This window comes from Lepisma saccharinum, chromosome 19 (genome assembly GCF_977018435.1).
Source record: "Lepisma saccharinum chromosome 19, izLepSacc3.1, whole genome shotgun sequence".
In the NCBI taxonomy this organism is placed as follows: domain Eukaryota; kingdom Metazoa; phylum Arthropoda; class Insecta; order Zygentoma; family Lepismatidae; genus Lepisma; species Lepisma saccharinum.
In genome coordinates this window covers 5598394-5616884 of record NC_139247.1, presented here as the reverse complement: position 1 = coordinate 5616884, position 18491 = coordinate 5598394, and positions in this window count along the sequence as shown.

The window sequence follows — 18491 nt, the reverse complement described above, 5'->3', positions numbered from 1 at the left end:
AAGGATGGCATTAGAAAAGCATATAACCTGCCTCTCTCTCTAGAAGCGTGGACAGAAGAGTTTCTAAATTAACTCTCACTCGCTTGCTGAAGTTCGCCTCTTAAATTGTCTCTCAGTTTTGCTGCACTCCACTTCCAAATAAGTTTCTAAAAGTGAGCAGCCAGCCTGAATCTCCTTCAAAATTAAACCCACTCTCCTCTCTCCAAAACTCAAAACCCCTTTTTCTTACTCCCGAACCACTCTCCTGTTCTCTTTCGAACTCCAAGACCAACTGTCCCCAACTCTCTCGAGCCAGATGCAACTTGCATCCACCCTGATCAAAACTCCTCTCCTTTTTCTCTCTCATCCCATTTTCCTCTGCAAATACTGGCAAATGCTTTTCGCTGAGCTGGCGCTGAAGTTAACACATTCCTTATATTTCCTGCCAGGCTACCTAGCTAAACGAAGCTCGAATATGAAAATGAGGAATACGTAACGGTATCCAGCTGGGCGAAAAACATTCCTTTGAATTTAGAAAACGTTTAGATAAGCCGAAGGTACAGTGCCGGTTATGCCAATCCAGTCCCTTAGAAGCAGGGAGTCGTAACGTAACGAAATGGAACGGTATTTTCAATTACGGTTTCCGTTACGTTACAACCAGAAACAGAATAACTTTTTTCGTGAACAGAAACGTTACCTCAGGTATATGAACATTACGTTACAGGTGTGCATAACGGTACCGAACCATAACTGATCTTTAAAGAAGTAGGTCTTCACGTGACACTTTAACGTTACATCCATTGCCGGCAACCAGTAACGTTACAGGGTAAGAAAGAGGTTCGTCACGTATTGACTAGTAACTTTAGTGTGTGTGGAAAGTGATAGTAACGTTACAATTAACCAGTAACTTAATTGAGGTCACTACTGAAAAAACGTTACACTCCTTTTTTTCAAAGCAACAACGTTATTTATAGCTGGTATCATACAGACGTTCCGATGTGCAATACCGTGTCCGATGCCGTGTTCCGGAGAGAATAACATAGGTCTCTCGTATAATTGTGCTCGTTACTTTTGTAACGTTACAGTTCTTTTCCTCCACAAAAGTCTGTTTCGAAAAAGTGATACACATATCCGTTACGAATAGCAAATACCGTTATCGAAGGCGTTTTCGAAGAAGTCTCATAATTGTTTGATTTTGATTTGCTTTATTTGACTTCGCTTTTTTTTTTGCCACTTTTGGCTAATTCTCGAAGATGGAGATTGGTGATAACAATATGAAATTGATGAATGCACACTCACAAACATCCACGCCCAGGCCGGGATTCGGACCCGGGACCCGTAGCGTTCTCATAATTGTGATCGGCAGCATAGTAACATTACAATATTTTGACACCTTGAAAGTCATTAAGTTATAATACGTATTTTCGTTTTGGATGTCAGTGAAAACATTAAATTGTAAAACAAAACGTTTCATTCGGCGTGACAGAATTCTGGTTATCGGAATTTACTGACTAACTATGTATTTATCACAAATATATTTCTTTTCTGCATACTTAATCACTTTACGTGAATTTGTTCTAATTTGAATATCTATGCAAGATGAATTTTAACATGTGCGTTCACTTTATACAATAGGAAAACAAACGTTTGTTGAAGGAAAACGTTTCTATCTATCTATCTATCTCTCGCTCTCGGTTTACATGTGTTACATCAATTAAAAAAAAATACATTATGTTTTTCGATGAGAATGATTCGTTCTTAGATTAAAATGCTGAAGGACGAAACATAAAGGACCAACCATGGTCGAGCCAAAAACTCATCCGTGCCACGCGTTCGTCCACATAAGCGAGAGGCAAGCTTTTTCCTATCGGAAGACGAAAAATAATTGCTTGCTGCGCGACCTTGAGAAGGCGAACCGAACTGATAGCAGCAGCACCACGCAAATCGGAAAATCTGAAACTTTGTACACGTGACCTTCGATCACGAAGCATCCGAGTAGACAACGCCCTGAGGCGATATGAAAGGCACTTTTAGCCAGTGGCGGCCGGCGGGTACTGTCAACGTGATCAAGAAATCGAAGAAAAAAAACCTCCGCAATGCCTTGGCCCCCCTCCTTGAGGTTGCCCCACTGGCCAAGATGTATATCCTTGTTTGGTAACGTGGAAAACAGTGTGTTTAAGTAATAACACACTAATACGATTCATCTTCACTCACTAACCTATCTTTAAACACTACAGGACACTTCACTAAAAACACAATTACAAGAGGAAGGGAAAGCAAATCTTCTCACCTTCTCCTCCCCCATGGACACGTATTCCAACTGGACGTTGAAAATATTCTACATTTGATGTAAAAAGAAATTGTCGAAATGCCAAAGGAATTTTTACTTTTATATTTTTAAAAAGTCTGGATGGCCCTCTAGGCGCATCTATCTATTATCAAAATGTTCATTTAACTTCGGAAAAATACTAGGTTCGTTTCTCCAAATGTTGGCAGAAAAGTAGATAGTACCTTTTTCACGAATTACTTCCCCAACGGGTCGTACAAATCCGTCGTATTTAGCGACTTATCTCTGAAGATGGCAACGGTGTCAACACTGAGAAAGTTCCCTCGCTGTGCTAAACGGGCACGGCTGGTGTCTTATGGGCTAACCCCATTGGCTAACACCACCCCCTGCCACCTTCTTCCCGGCTTATGGTGCAAAGGTTACTCGCTGAGACTTCACCAACCCTCTGCACGCGTTTCAACTTGGTTAGGCCAGCTCTTGGGTGGCGCCGACCGCTGCCTCGCCGAGGATACGAAACAGCTGGCGATGCAGTGAGGAGGTTGGGGCGGTTCATATCTAGTCTGTGGTTGGGGCGGTCCTCACGTCAGCTTGACCGATTGAAAGATTCGAATCTCATTGTCTGTAAACTATCAATGTATTAATTTAACAATACTTGGGCTAGGGGCTAGGTATGCATTTCTTCTGAGGGTAGTGCCATGGCACGGCGGCTCTCCCCCTTGAGCCGCCGCTGCTTTTAGCAAGTAGAAAATACGTATAAAGGATGGAATTTGTGTACGAAACAAATGAAACCGCGTTTGCGCAACTGGTCTGTAGCTAGACAGGGCCTTTGGACTCTGAAGTAGGCAACAATTGTATGGAGAGTGATTCTCAAAACTAAGCGAATAAAAGGACAGTACACGTATTTTACAAGGGCCCTCATCTGCTTACAATTTTGAAAATTACTTTCAGTAATTCTTGCCTTTTTGGACAGGAGATGAATTAAACTTTTTGGTGTAGAAACAGACAGAGCGCCTACCACGTTTGAAAGAAGAGCATAGGCAGACATTAAAGTAATTTTCAAGAATGTAAGAACGACAGTCGACATGGACATTGAGCAACGTGTGACTGAGAAATACAATCGGAACAAAGGACAAGATTCTTCAAGAAACAGTAATTTTATAAAACTTCCTATCATTAACTAAGTTCATCCTTTTATCCTCTTTTGTTTCTTCTACTTTTGTATTGTTCTTGTATCGCTTTTCTGCCACTTGTAGATAATCGCGACTATGAACATTAATGATGATCATATTAAATCTATGAAGGGATGGTTACCAAAGAAAACGCTCATGCCCAGGTGTCTACTCGAACTTGAAATGTTTGGTAGAGAGTTTATGAGTGGATCACTCAACGACTTCGGCTTCGAGGATACTGTTTCAGTTGCAACATGCAGTATAATTACGTTTCTACTACTCTCAATTGACCCAAGCATGTGGTATGTGTCCTTCATTTTACTTAAAAAGCCCCCTTGATACATGAGATACTGCAAATAATTTCAGGCATGCCGTCGAATTCACATTGCCTGGCACTTTTTTTAAACTAAGTAATGAAGTGACGTGTATATTCATATTACGACTAGCTCGAACTAAAAACTCTTGTGGAATACTGTGTATATGTTATCCTTGTTGAAGTGAGGAACTTCATATTTTGCTAAGAAAATATGTATGAAAAAATATGTTTGTAGCTACTAGAAGAATTCAAATTATTATGATGGAATTTCAACTTGCGTATACTCTTGATTTAACGTGGTATATAGTTATCGCAGACGAGGTCTTGTTTCGCAGTCAATTTATTTTTAGTTGAGGAACTCGAGAGTAAGTTGCAAATATTTAATGACCCACGTTGTGGTGTGCTGTTCGATTAAGCAGAATTGGAGTGAGAGAAATCATTCAACACGTCAATTTGTAACTGTGAATGCAAGTTTTCTTTGATTTAGCGGGAAATCAGTCTGCTATTGTTGTAAGTAATAAATGGAAACATATACATTTTCTGCTCGAGTAGGAATCCACAGGCGTTATCCAATCAATCAGTTTCTGTGTTTGAAACTTCTGTGTAGGAAAGCTACATAAAATTTGCTTTTAATAACAGCAGCTTCAAAATAACCTATCCATTCTTGTCATGCCAAGTAATGTTTGATTTTGATTTGTTATATTTAACTTTGGTTTTCTGCCACTTTTGGCTAATCGCGAAGACGAGGATGGGTGATGAAATTACAAAATTGACGAAAGGACATCACAAAGAAAAATGAAAATGATGCATAGGCTGGGATACGAACTCGGGACCTGTGGCGTCGTATTGCGATGTGCTAACCGCTCCGCCACGGAGGTCTGCAAAGTTGTATTTGACCATTGTACATTGTTAATGAAATAAAAACATTACATATACAGTGGCTCACATCAGTAACCGAAACGTAGCATTTTGTTTCATTTCTTCACAATATTTCACAATTAACAACATGTACATAAATATAATCCATTGTGAAATATTTATACGCATTTATTAAAGCTATATTCCCTGTTACGTTTTTTTTTTTTTTTTTAATTTTGGGTGTTTCAGCACTTAGGCTATTTTGCACCCGCCACGTTATACTGGGTCCAGCCCCTTACCACAACAAATAACATAACTGTAAGGTCGCATAACTGAAATATGAAAATATTCTGACTTAGGTTAAAAGCTGAGGCTGTAAAGGGGCACTCAGCACACATGACAAAAAGCAGGAGAACATACAGAATTATACTGGCCAGTCGCCAGAGACTTGTTAGTCAGCAAAAGGCAGCCCAGGGTGTACTACGTGGAACTGATTTTGACGATCGGGTGTACGTACTGCGTGGAAGGTCACCCCTTACACCCCTGTTACGTTTTCAAATCTGAAATTAGTTATTTATATTTGGGTGTGAAAAAAAAGATCACTTTAATATTCAGACAAATCTTGAAAGCCTTCTGTTACCGTTACGTAGTTTTTTACCGGTCAACTACAATGCGGGGAAAGAACAATTCATGCTACTTCCTGACTACATCTGTTATGAGTAACTGCATTGATCCCTGACCGAAGTACGAGAAAAATGGGTAACAAAACAAAAAAACAACATTTGACGAACGACAGCTATTTATATTTGCCGTATCTAACCAAAAGGTGTCGGTACGTGCAAGGAAATTGAAAATGTTAAGTACATGTAAGCGTACCGTGGGTAACGTAATAAAACGTAATGAAAAGCAAAATGAGGTAAATTCCGTATCTCAGAAAATTCAACCAAGATAAATGGGAGAAAGAAATGAAGGAGCTTCGGTATGAAAAATCAAGACCCTTTCCTCACCCCCACCCCCTTCTCAAACCAAGGGCTCTGAAAGCAGCTGTGCAACTTGGAGCAGACATTGGGACTGCTTTACAGACGGGATAAAATGAAATGTACTTCCGTTTTCCTACCAACTCAGAAGCGAGTTGGAAACTCTTCATTGCTCCTGTATAGATAAGAAAGTGGGGGAGGGCAGTAGCAGACAAGGCCACCACGGAAACTTGTTTCCAGCAAGCTTTATGTTGGAGTCTTGGCAGTTTGTGGAAGGATTTTGTGTTCTGCCTTCCCCCCCTCCTCTCTCTCTTTGGATTGAAAAACAGGGTGCGACGATTATGCGATGAAATACGGTAATATATAACGATAAAGCTTTATTTGATTGAAGATGATGATAATAATAATAATAATAATAATAATAATAATAATAACCCGTGACGCAACGGTCCGTGAGGGCCACGTCCTACCTACCGACTGCCGGCTTCACTTCCACCTGCCGAGGTTGGAATTATGGGGTGACGCGTGGTTAACAAGACAAGTCTTCAGCTAATCTGTGGTCTTCAGTCTTTGCAGGTTTCCATGGCCGCGTCACGCTACTAATTTGTAGCTCCTCAATTTCCTCACGACGGTGGATTGCCACCAACCCCATACACAGGCCGAAATCTCAGAACCAGGGGTTCCGGGTTCGAATCCTGGCCTGGCCATGAACGTTTGATCTTCGCAAATTAGCCAAAAGTGGCACAAAAAGCGAAGTATAATAAAAGAAAATCAATCAATAAATTGTTTATTGTTGGTTGACGTGAATTGTTAATATGCCTAAACTATTAAAATACTCTAATATCAGGTTTTCTGTTGCAAATTATTATTTTGAATTTTGAGGGCATCCATGACGAAGTGCTTTGCATACGGCTCTATGAAACCGGAGACCCTATGATCGATTGATTGATTGATTTGCTTTATTTTAATTCGCTTCTTGTGCCACTTTTGGCTAAACGCGACGATGAGGATGGTCGATGAAATGATGAAATTAATGAAGGGACACTCCCAATGAACACCGAATGAACACAATGCCAAAGCCGGTGTTTAAGCAAGCTGTGCTAACCACTCTACCACGGAGGCCGGAATCCTTCTTAATGTATAGGAGAAATCGTTCTTTGACATCGAACTAAGAACAGTTAATATGCGTCACCTCGGAGTTATTATATTTTAAATTTCGAACAATCAATTGAGATTTATTCTTCACCATTATTTTGTCCACATCAAAACTTCCACACAATAAGATCAATTACACTAAGGACAACAGCATTAGAGTCTATGCTTTAAGGAATGATTAAGCACACAACGATGACGGAAAATAATTCACATGATTAAAGTGATGCATTACATCAGTGAAACATAAATTTTCGGTCATGAAGAAAGATTGAAAAACGCAGGGACACAATAATCGATGTGTTTATTTATTTTATTTCGCTTTTCTTCCACTTTTGGGTAATCACAAAGATAAGTATGAAAGGTGTGTTAAGATGAAATTTGTGAAAGGACAACTACAAACGTAAATGGATAGGACACAGTCCAAACCCCACAGACCATTATACTGACCTTATGTCATGACGCCAGATCCTCGTTAGTGTGCAAAATGCACTCCATGGTCACAATGACGTAAGCATTCGTAGAATTGATTTGTATATCATTCTTTCTTTTTTTCAGAAAAACGCGAGCTAAACTATTGCGCGTTCTGTGATATGTTCATTACTTCTCAGGAACACTCGCGGCCTTCAACCAGTTTTATCCTTAAACAAAATTGCGGGTTAGGATGTTAACAGATACTTCAAAGACAATATCCAAAAAATTACTTGTCACATACGCAGAATGTAAAACATTTTTATTTTCTCGTTTCTTCTACATCCTTGGGGAGTAAAGACGGCTGGAGCGTGGTGCTGGTCATATGACCTCCAAAATGTCCGAACACGAGAATATGCGACACCCTACTGCCACAAACCCTTAAATGTGCCTTCATGGCACGGTTCTATACGCACGACGAACTTTACCTTACCTTTACTACTACTAAGTACTCATGCCCGGAATTTTTGTATTTTTGATCCCTCATTATGTCTCCATTGCTAACCTGTTTCATTTCCAGTCATGACAGCAATTAGTCGATGCAATAAAAATACGTCAAACTTAAAATGAAACAGGTGTCGGCGCGCGCACACACACACACACAAACACAAACTCAAGGAGAGAGAGAAAGGCGGGGTTGGGGTGGGGGAGGAACACAAAATCCTTCCACAAACTGCCAAGACTCCAACAAGACGCTTTGCCGGAAACAAGTTTGCGTGCTGGCCTTGTCTGCTATTGCCCTCCCCCACTTTCTTATCTATACAGGAGCAATGAAGAGTTTCCAACTCGCTTCTGAGTTGGTAGGAAAACGGAAGTACATTTCATTTGATCCCGTCTGTACATCCGAAATGGTAATCTGGCGGTTAAGAAAGCAACGATGAGTATGAGCGACGAAATGGTGAAACTGATGAAGGGACAATCACAAAGAACACTCCTGCACAGGTCGGGATTCGAAACCGGAACCCCTGGCGTCGTAGCGTGCTGTGCCACTCTACCACGTAATATTTTTTATGTACTCATTTTTAGCTACTTCCTTTGTTCCTTATTTTATTAAGTGTATCCGAATATTAATGTTGCTGCTATGTAAAGTCCAACGTTCATAATTTAATATCTGACTAAATTGTATTTTTTCAAAATTGTTCCACTTTGTATCACACATCTACGATACCGAAGATATTTTTTTTAAAAAAAATTCTAACGTTCCTTCATTTAAAATGTGTCTGACATGCCTTAAAATGAAAACGTCTTATCTGGCCAAATATTCGAGAGTCTACCTATTTAGCGAAGCGTTTTTCTGTTGTTTGCGACGTGAACAACGTAACGTCTCGAAGGTAGTGAAGTATAAAGACATTTGTAGACATGTGAGCACTTTTGTTATCATATTCACTGATTGTAAATGTCAAATGATGGGGAATTGCAGAATTACGCCTGTTTATTTGATGGAATTCTAAGTGAAAAAGAAGAGAGGAAATGGAGATATTAATACTAACATTTATTGAACGTTTTATCCTGGATGCGAACCCGGCTTCTTAAAGGTAAGTGATCTCACTTTGTATTTGTTGAATATGTATTTAGTGTACACATTTGTGCCTAATAAAGAAGTCCAAGAAAAATGTATTTTTTAGCTAATACGTTTTAGAATTATTATTTTTTTAAGTATTTGTAGGTGTGTTTTACAACAAAAGAGCATTTCGGTATCAAAGCAGAGGGACACAAGAAAGAAAATGCAAGGGCATTAAATGAAAACTCCTTAACTTCATTAGGGGTAACATCTGAAATAAATAAATCAATAAATAAATCTAAGCGTACATATGGTGAGACATGAATCCATAGGGACAAAAGTATATTTTTGGTGAAATGGATTAGAATCACTGCGTGCACCCTAGAAAGTTTGATAAAACACCTCAAGTGTTTTTCTTAAGAGAAGTGTAATACTACCAAATAGGACCTCTGGCAAGAAATCGCTAATAGGCGGTGTGTGCCAAACAAAGAAGACGACGACAACCTATCTCCAGTTCTCAAGGGCATTTAGTGGAATGAGTGATTATAAAGTTTTATTTTGGATTTGTTCAGTAATATGGTGCAGGCGATAATCGTTCAGGTGTGTATATGTATATGATTAATTGAATTAGGTTATTTTACTTACCTTTTTGTCATTTTAGTATATATATATACTAAAGCAAGATATATATATAGATATATATATATATATATATATATATATATATATATATATATATATATATATATATATATCTTGCTTTAACCCACGGAAATAACTATTTCTGCTTCTGCATTTTTCAGCAGTGTACAAATACGCCACAAGCTGCTTCTACATGGAGCCAATCAGATTCGCAGTGTTCGATTTAAGGGAGGGGTAGGAGGTTAGAACTACATTTTACAGCGGAGGTAGATGAAGAAATTGGGATCCTTAAAACTAGCGTGAATGGGAATCTCGGTCTTTTACGATTGGTTACAATGGAAGGAGAAGGTTCTTCGCTATCCAAGGGAAGAAAGAGAAAAAATCCCGTTCGCATGTTTTTCTCCTTTGATGACATACGACGAGAATCTCACTGTCTTATTCCGGGCTGCGGAAAGAAAGTTGCGGTAAGTGCAATCTTCGGGCAGGTTGAAATGTTTCAGTTCTCGCCGTAAATTCCGTTATTTAGGATTTCAGGATGGGACTTATCTTAACTTGTCGAATCTCATAGCCGTCCTAGACCGAAGCCACCTTGATCGTGTTATTACTATTTAAACATCATAAGTGTTTTCTATCTTATAAGTTACATTCTTCCCCTCAATTGTTCTGCCAGTGAGGGTCAACGTAGAGAACGTGGTCTCGAAAAAGGAAACTGAAAACAGCTCGTCTAAATGTCGGAGAGCCTTAGTTTAGAGTGCAATGGGGTTATACGTCGTATAGAGCGACCACAAGGGGAAAAAAAACGCCGAAAAGTGTACGCACAGATTTTCCTTCTTCCATTCAGCTCTGGCCATAAGAAAGCATGCTTTACTGTGCCCCTCTCCTCCACGCGAGAGTACGGTGCACGCGAGCCGCGAGTCTGCTCAGGTTTATATCCTTGTGGTCCCACAGTAGTTTCTGTTCATTTCTGCAGGAATTCAATCTTATCATAAAAAACTAACTAAACTTTTTGCTCTGATTGTCGTGGATTAAAAAAATGTTAGGATGCAGGCGAAAGGAAATGGAAAATAATTAACGTTTGTAAATTACACGTAGGATTGTGCACGAGTGCACTCTTGCTCACACATCACATTCTGCTATGAGCCAGCGTATTTAAAGGTGCTTGAAGACTATGGGCAGATCTTTTCATGTCTGCAGGTTTGCCTTGGGAAAATTCAAATGCCTAGTTTCAATACATTAATTAATTTAACTTTATTTGGGATTCTATGAAATTATTTGCATGGAGGTGCATATAGAAACGTTCATTTCATCATGTTAACGTTTGAAAGCAACTGATATAGTCTGACCGTGGGCAATAGTTGCTTCGGCATTTCAAAACTCGGCTGCATATGCATGTGTGGGGGGTAGAGGAGTATTTTATTTCCTATTTCGGCAATTTTACGTAGCTTTCCTACCTCTTCAGTTATTTACTATGTTGAGGTTGAATAGATATTGGGACAAACTCAATGGTACGTCCATACCTTAGCCAGGGTTTCAAATAGCAGCTTAGCTGATCAGTCACGGAGCAGGCAACGACTTTAGTCTTTACGGTGTTCTTCAAGCAGCAATTTTAGTATGGTGTCTTGATACTAATTTTTTCATGGCCATTATTTTGTTGGCCGTGACGATATAAGTTGTTATTGAACATGGTATCTAAAACTCAAAGTTTGCTGATTTACGTGAATGCTGAACTCTTACTCCAAATTGAAATGAATGCAATACTCCTTGACTACTAAAAAGTGATAGCGATACTTGAAGTGAAGGTCGGCTTCCCCGATGTTGCAGTGGTAGCGTCGTCGCCTTGTATTCCAGGGGTCCCGGGTTCGATACCCGGTGGAGGCACACAGTGGTTCGGATCCAATTTTATAAACTGTAGGTTCAGTTCCGATTAGCCTTACTGTGCATAAAGTCTGACTCTTAAACGTGACTCAGTCTTACAGATAAGAATTAGAAGTGGAAAAATGTCGATTTACTTCAAATACCCTTCAGAGGATTTTTTTTTTAACAAAACTGAAAACCGCATTTTTGTAGTTACGTTCGTCTGATTCCCGTGGGACGATAGGTGAAATACGTTTCCCGAGAAATATTTGAAAGGAGTTGTGTTAAGATGTCAAGCATGTAGCCCACAGCCATGCTGTATGATGAAAGCATAGAGGATAAGCCCCACACTTAATCTAGGTTCACAACAAAGATAGCGACTGAGAGGCCTAGCGTAATGAAAGGCAAGGAAAACTGTTAATCATTGGAAGAGACAATGAGTTTCATGTTTAGATCATTCTATCATATGTATAATTAATGAAATTGCTTATAAAAATAAAAAATGGTACAAAATGCTTCAAAGTAATTGAAAATATCGTCTCCAGGAAAAACCGAGAAAAGGAATACGCCCATTCAAACTGCAAACCTCGATTTGCATACTATATAGAAGGAATTTCCACCACATACTTGAAATTAGTTTGAGAAAATCTAAAATACGAGGAATCCCTATTCTCGTGTTGCTATTTCCTGTCAAATAAGAGGCTGTTTCGGTCTACTTCCGCGCTATACATTGAAGAAACAACGCTTTATACTCCGAAGTAGATACCAATGGTTCATGGACGCCCGCATTTTTTTTCAGGGAAGGGCAAGCAAGGTAGTTTTTTCCAGGGGGGGAAACAAGGTGCATGTCCTACACCATAAGTGTTGTCTTTTAAAAAAAAACATTACTTTAATTTGAAGTTATGTTCATGCAATAATTAACATATATTATTGTAGCTGAAATGACATTATATGTGTGATATATATATATATATATATAATTAATTTTTGGTTGACATTCCTTTTCCAGGGGGGTCGTCCACCCCTTGCCCCTCTTTCGGACGTCCTTGCAAAGGTTCTATTTTTATTTCGCGTCTACCACTGTTAATCGCGATGATAAAGGATGCGATAGATGATGGAAGTGGTATAAAGACAATATCTTCTAGTCCAGGTTCTAATCAGACTTTAGACTTCGCATTGTATTACGCTAATTAATTTGCCACGGGATCGGCTACTTTGTGTTTGTCTGCTCATCAAATGATTAATTAGTTATTCAAACTCTATAGGTAGCAAAGCGATATAAAATAACGAAACGGAAAAAATCCACTTGACGTCTTGTAGTACTATCATCAACCTACAATTTCATGCTCACAAATCCACACAGGAAACTTCTTGTGGCATTAGTTTTGCGGAATGGCCTTGGGAAATAAAGATCGCCCATTTCCTTGTTCAGCTCTAGACAATTCAGGTGCCTTATCGAAGCTGCTCTTGAGCACGCAGGGTTTCTAACCTACTTCGCCGTAATTCAGTTGTTGTATCTTGATCAATATGCTGCATTGAACATTCCACTCAGAAATCCCATCCTATTCAACAGGGCGAGCTCACTACCATTCACGATTTTCGTCTGTATAAAGTTTGAAAAAGAAGAAATTTTCAGAAAACTCGTGTCTAATGTATTTCATTCTTTGATGTTTGTGTACAATTTGTAATACTATTAGTAATTGTAATACAGCGCGTCATTTTACTAGATATTCAACTAGTCTCTGTAGAAATAAGACAAAAAAGAAAGGAGGCTACTTAATGAAAAGGTGCAAACTGCTAATTTATAAATCTAAAGTCACGAAAAGAGTTCAGTCAAGGTCACGCCGCTCACCTAGTCTTGCCAGTAAGTAGACACATCCATATTTCGTTTTTGACGAAAACACGAAATGTGAAATGACATGCTGTAATGTTAATTTTTCATGTTTCTGAAAGGTGAGGTGCATTTTCCTACTCTGTTTCGTAACGAAATGATCTGCAAAATAAGAAATACTCCTAAACACAAAATTAGTTTATTTACCGATGCGATACTTTCTGAAGTTTGAAATATCCTGAGTTAGGTAATTCACGGAGAAATGATTAATTCTGCTGTAAATATTTGAGAAGCATAAATTGACCCCTTTATACAGAATAGACTTAATACTCTCGTAACTACATAAATGCGTAGCGTTCCAACAGAACTGATATGCTACGAATGTACTATAAGGGATATACTTATTTTGTGTAATAAGTGCAGTTTTTTAATCAAATTTAGGATTATATTCAATTTGTCATTTTATACACCACTTTTGATCAGATTTTTCACCGCTATAATAACGAATTTTTATTTTATTTAGCGCATTTGAACCCGAAAATTGTACCGAAATTTTGTATTATTTACCAAAAATATATGCCTCTCTACCAATAAGCAACAATTTCAGCTGACGCAATCAACCGCATACGTACAGTGCGATGCACTAATATTGCTCGGCAAATTGTCCGACTATTTTCGTTATTTTTCTCGTACATCCTATGTGTTTTAAGCGATGGATTTTTATGTATACTGGTGCAGAAGTTGTCAACAGCTTGTTTTGAGTTTTATTTTAATTCTTGAAGCTCTTATTGGGTCAAATAAAATGCACTAACATGGTGATGGACAATTTGCACGGTAATACTCATGGATCCCACTGTACAACGCGCGAAGTGTCGACTGAGCAGCTAAGATGTGTGGCAACCCTGTAGGACCAGGGGTGTGGAGGAGACAAGGGGAAGCTCAGACTTTGACTGGACTGTTTTCGTGGAGAGAGCAATCGTGGGAAATTCCTACTATCCATTAGCTAGTATATCCATATAAAATTGCGGAGGATGGTTACATTCTAACATTCCAAGTAGGACCTTTATTCCATCACTTGAATTGTTTAGTAAAATTTATTATTTTAATTCGTATATGCAAAATTGGACTAAATTGATCAATTTGATGGAGTGGTAAGTTAAATTTTACGTTTGGTACATACATTATATTTCGTCAGAAACCAAATGCTTTATTGATGGCGTTGCGGGCCAAAACTGAACGTATGAAAATATTTCAGATCAAATTGTGACTTTACTGGAAAGACAAAATATCAGGTTCAGGAAAGATTTCCGTGGGTTGTAGTTTATAAAACACACCTCTGAATGGGTGTCCAATATGTCCAGGATTGAATTGCAGTAATTGGTTAATATCAAGGAAATAGCGTTTATAACAGGGCGAAGCAATTAATGACCTAAAAATAAAATTTTAAAAATATATCATTTGTTATTAATTCCTTAACAGTTGATGAGTTAATTTTTGATAAATTTAATGGATAAGTGTAAAATGTTTAAATTTACTACAACTTGTTCGGAAAATGGAGTAATACACACTGTTAGCAGCAGTGAGATTAATGCAGAATTGGCAAATACGTGAGATTTAAAATCATTTTTTTAAAAAAATAATTTTATGTTGTATTGTTACAGAAGACAAAAGTTGCAATGGCTTTTCAGAATAAAGCTGAAGTAATATGATCAATAAACACTTGACGGAGATTCTAAAATAAAAATGATTGTCTGCTAGTAAAGACGTGTACAGTACGATACACAAGTATCGTGTGGGAAATTGACAAAGATTACTTTTGTTAATTTTTTTTCTTGCATCGTGCGTGTGTTTGAGAAATAAATGCTTGTGTAGAGATTCAGTTGCTTGTCTGGCGCTTTGTTCAAATTCGCAACTCTCATTGGGTAAAACAGAACAAACGCGATGGTGGATAATTTGCTTAGTAATTAATACTTATGCATCGAAATCAGCATGGAAAAGCTCCTCTATACTCTCATTGAAAGAACTGAAAGATACTGAAAGCAGTGTGTCCTAGGTTTACTTCAGTCAGCAAGAGGACATTATCACATGACAAAATTTGAAAAATAAGGGTAAAAGATATTCAATTAATAAAATGTCAAACGCTACAAAAAATCTTCAGAAAACTACTATAAATGTTCAAAATTACCTAGAATTGACAAAAGTTACTTATCATTACTTAAGCATTAAAAATTCAAAGCAAATTTGCCTGAACAAATTGGCTTTACTGAACAAAGTTTTTACGCACATTGTTCTTGCATTGGAGCAATCTTTGCATCCTTTTTTTAAAATTCAAAATCAAATTACTTGTTCTATTATTATAGTAAAAAGAGCAAAAGTGTGCCCATTCATCATATCACTCATCCCCAACTTCGCAATTAGACAAAATTGGCAGAAAAGCGAAGTAAAATATACTAAATCAACTCAAATGCATATCCCAATCATTGACTTTCAATTTTTCCCAAAATCTCAAAATCCATAAGCACAACTTTCTCCCTATAACCTGTAGAGTTTATCTAGAAGTTAGGCGAGCTTATACCGCAAATTAGTCTTGTTCTGTCACTTATCACCACGCCCCCCTCTATAGTTGCCTCCAGCTCGTTGTCCTGTAAATTCTCCACACGCATTGTAGTCTAGCTTTCCCCATGTTCAAGAATTTCGACGTATTTTATATTGGGGAAGGTCCACTATGTGTAGGGTATTCTATAGTATTTTAATCAGGCGTAAAAAGTGCTGGGATTCCAATTTGTGACTAATCTCCATACATTAAGCATATTGTTATATAATGACAGTTAGTGGTCTCCATATATTTACGTATATGGGTATATTGTACGAATACACAAACTCGCACATAGATTTTACTTTGATATTAATTCTTTCAGTATGAATAAAACTATTTTCTTTATAGGGAGATCATAGTGGTAACCTAGAGAAACATATCAAGCGGAGGCATCAAGATAAGCTGTCATTTCTGCAGAAGAAGAAAATGAGAAATGCTATCTCTAGTAATCCGAAAGCCAATATTCTCCTAAATGTAAAGATGACCGCAGACATCCTCAGGCAGTCTTGCATCCGACTCATCTCGGAGCACGGACGTCCTTTTTCACTGATGAATGACCAAGCATTTCAAGATATAGTGAATCCTCTTTTGGAAGCGATGCCAGCTTCTGACAGGTGCGTATTTTCATCAATGTCGTCAGATTGTCCTTTACATGTATTCCTTAGTATGTTCACATTGTATACGAATGAAATTATTTTCATTGTTAGTAACGGACAGTCTTAATCAGTGTTCGGAAAGTTACTAGAGTCAGTTGCTTGGTTCAAAAAGTAGGTTCGGTGCAGCTACTCAATTTAAAGAATAACTTACTTTTGCAGTTACTTCCTGTTGGATATTTTATTGCGAAAAATTGAACACACCCAATGATCATTAATTACAAGAAAATAAATATTTAAGAAATTTTATTTTGGATTTTATGTCTGTGGTATGTCATCGCATTGTAATATTATGACAACAATCAAGATTAAACCAAACACTGAAGTTTTAATGAGCAACTAGAAATGACGAATTGCAACAAAGCGTGGATGTCCTAAATTCAAAATGGAACGAAGCCCAGCTTTCTTGCCTTAGTAGGAGATTCCGAAAAAAAAAAAGGAAACAAAAGCGTCCAGAAAAGAAATAGTTGGAAGCTAAACTACCCCTCTAAGAGAAAGGCCCTTAAATCAATTTGACGTATACAAACAAGACTAATTATTCAAATGCCAACAACTCTAAGCTGATTTTTCAAAGGATGACGCTTGGTCCGCGCATAGTCCATCGCAGCTATTTCTGGCTTTCAAGACAGAACCCACTCCTTAACTAGCTCAACTACTGTCCTCGCGTAGCTGGGCAGGACTGAAATTTTGGAGGGCTCCCACCAGGAATTTAACCCTGGACCGCTAGCGCCAAATGTTAAATCACTAATAATTTGGCTACGCGGGAGCCCATAGTTGAAACAGTGTTGCCAAATTTAACTTTTTCCCCCAACGCTACAAATTTTAAAGTTAAAAATTTGTCTTAAAGAATAGTAAAAGTAACGTCATAAAGTTACATCTATTGCAAAAATGAAACTCTGCTACGGTTACAGCTACCTTCTTTAGTTAGAATTCCTTAGAAATTCATTTCAGGTTACTTCAAATACATTGATTTTATTGATCCAGCCTCATGTAATGAAGGTAGAGAGTTCTGTATATCCTTACAATGTTTAGAAGGAATGCAATTACGTTAAGTTAGTTTTTCAAATAACTGTAAAACTAGTTACTCACTGACATAATCATGAGTAATTTCAACTGCAACAGTTACTCTTTGAATAAGTAAACTAAGTATAACTGTCTGGAAAAGTAATTTTCTGAAGACTGATATGTATGAGACACATTTTTTCATCAAATGATATTTAACACACTTTTGTACACTCAAACAAAACTAATTAATATAAAGTTTTCAAATATTATGTCAAATTTTCCTCAATTTTACAAAGTTGTTACATATACAGTGCGTTCGTTTTAAACTCTTATAACACAGGTTAGGTCGGAATATGTAATATAAATACTGTATAATTGTCTGCATGCTAGACGTTACGGGACGAAAATGCCGGCATCTGTCCCATATCACGTGCTAACTCTGCGCAGAGACAAAACAAACTCACTGTACTCCATATGCCTAGAGACAGGTTATGCTAACATTCTGTAGCTTTCCAGTGCTGGATGGAACTGAGCATGCAGTACAACTTATTTAGATATCCCCTATATACTATTGTTAATATATTTTAGAAAATAAAAAAAATATAGGTGTCACATATATCCTTTTCACAGCCTTAGGTATATCTGAATGAAGCAAAAAGACCTATTGCCAAAGCCCAGTGCTGTGACCAGGGAGAGTGGTGTTATAACTTCCTCATTAGTTCAAACTTTACTAAAGAGCGTTGATTGCATCAAATAACACTGTTTATTGCATGCAAGCTGCGTTAGTTTCTAGACACACTGATAGAGGTTAACCTATTATGGTTTTAAATAACAATCTTTTTCACTTTCACCAAAAAAGTGTTCTGCTTTCTCATATTTGTAGCATTTGCCTAGTTGATGAAAGCTTGATAATATAATTAATTCATACTATTTGAAAAATATTTTTAAGAATTTTAATTCTATTTTGGGTTTGAAACAAATGTCTTGAAAATGTCAAAAATCAAGAAACAACTTATCAATTAAGGATTAAAGCAAATTTTATTCTCTGCAGGTTTATCGTGAACAAGGAAGGTGTACGGAACATGCTATTCAGTCAGGCCCAGCAGATCAGAGAAACAATACGCGGCGAAATGGAGGGAAAATTGATACATCTAAAAGTTGATTCTACTTCGAAAAATGGACGATCATTCTTTGGTGTCA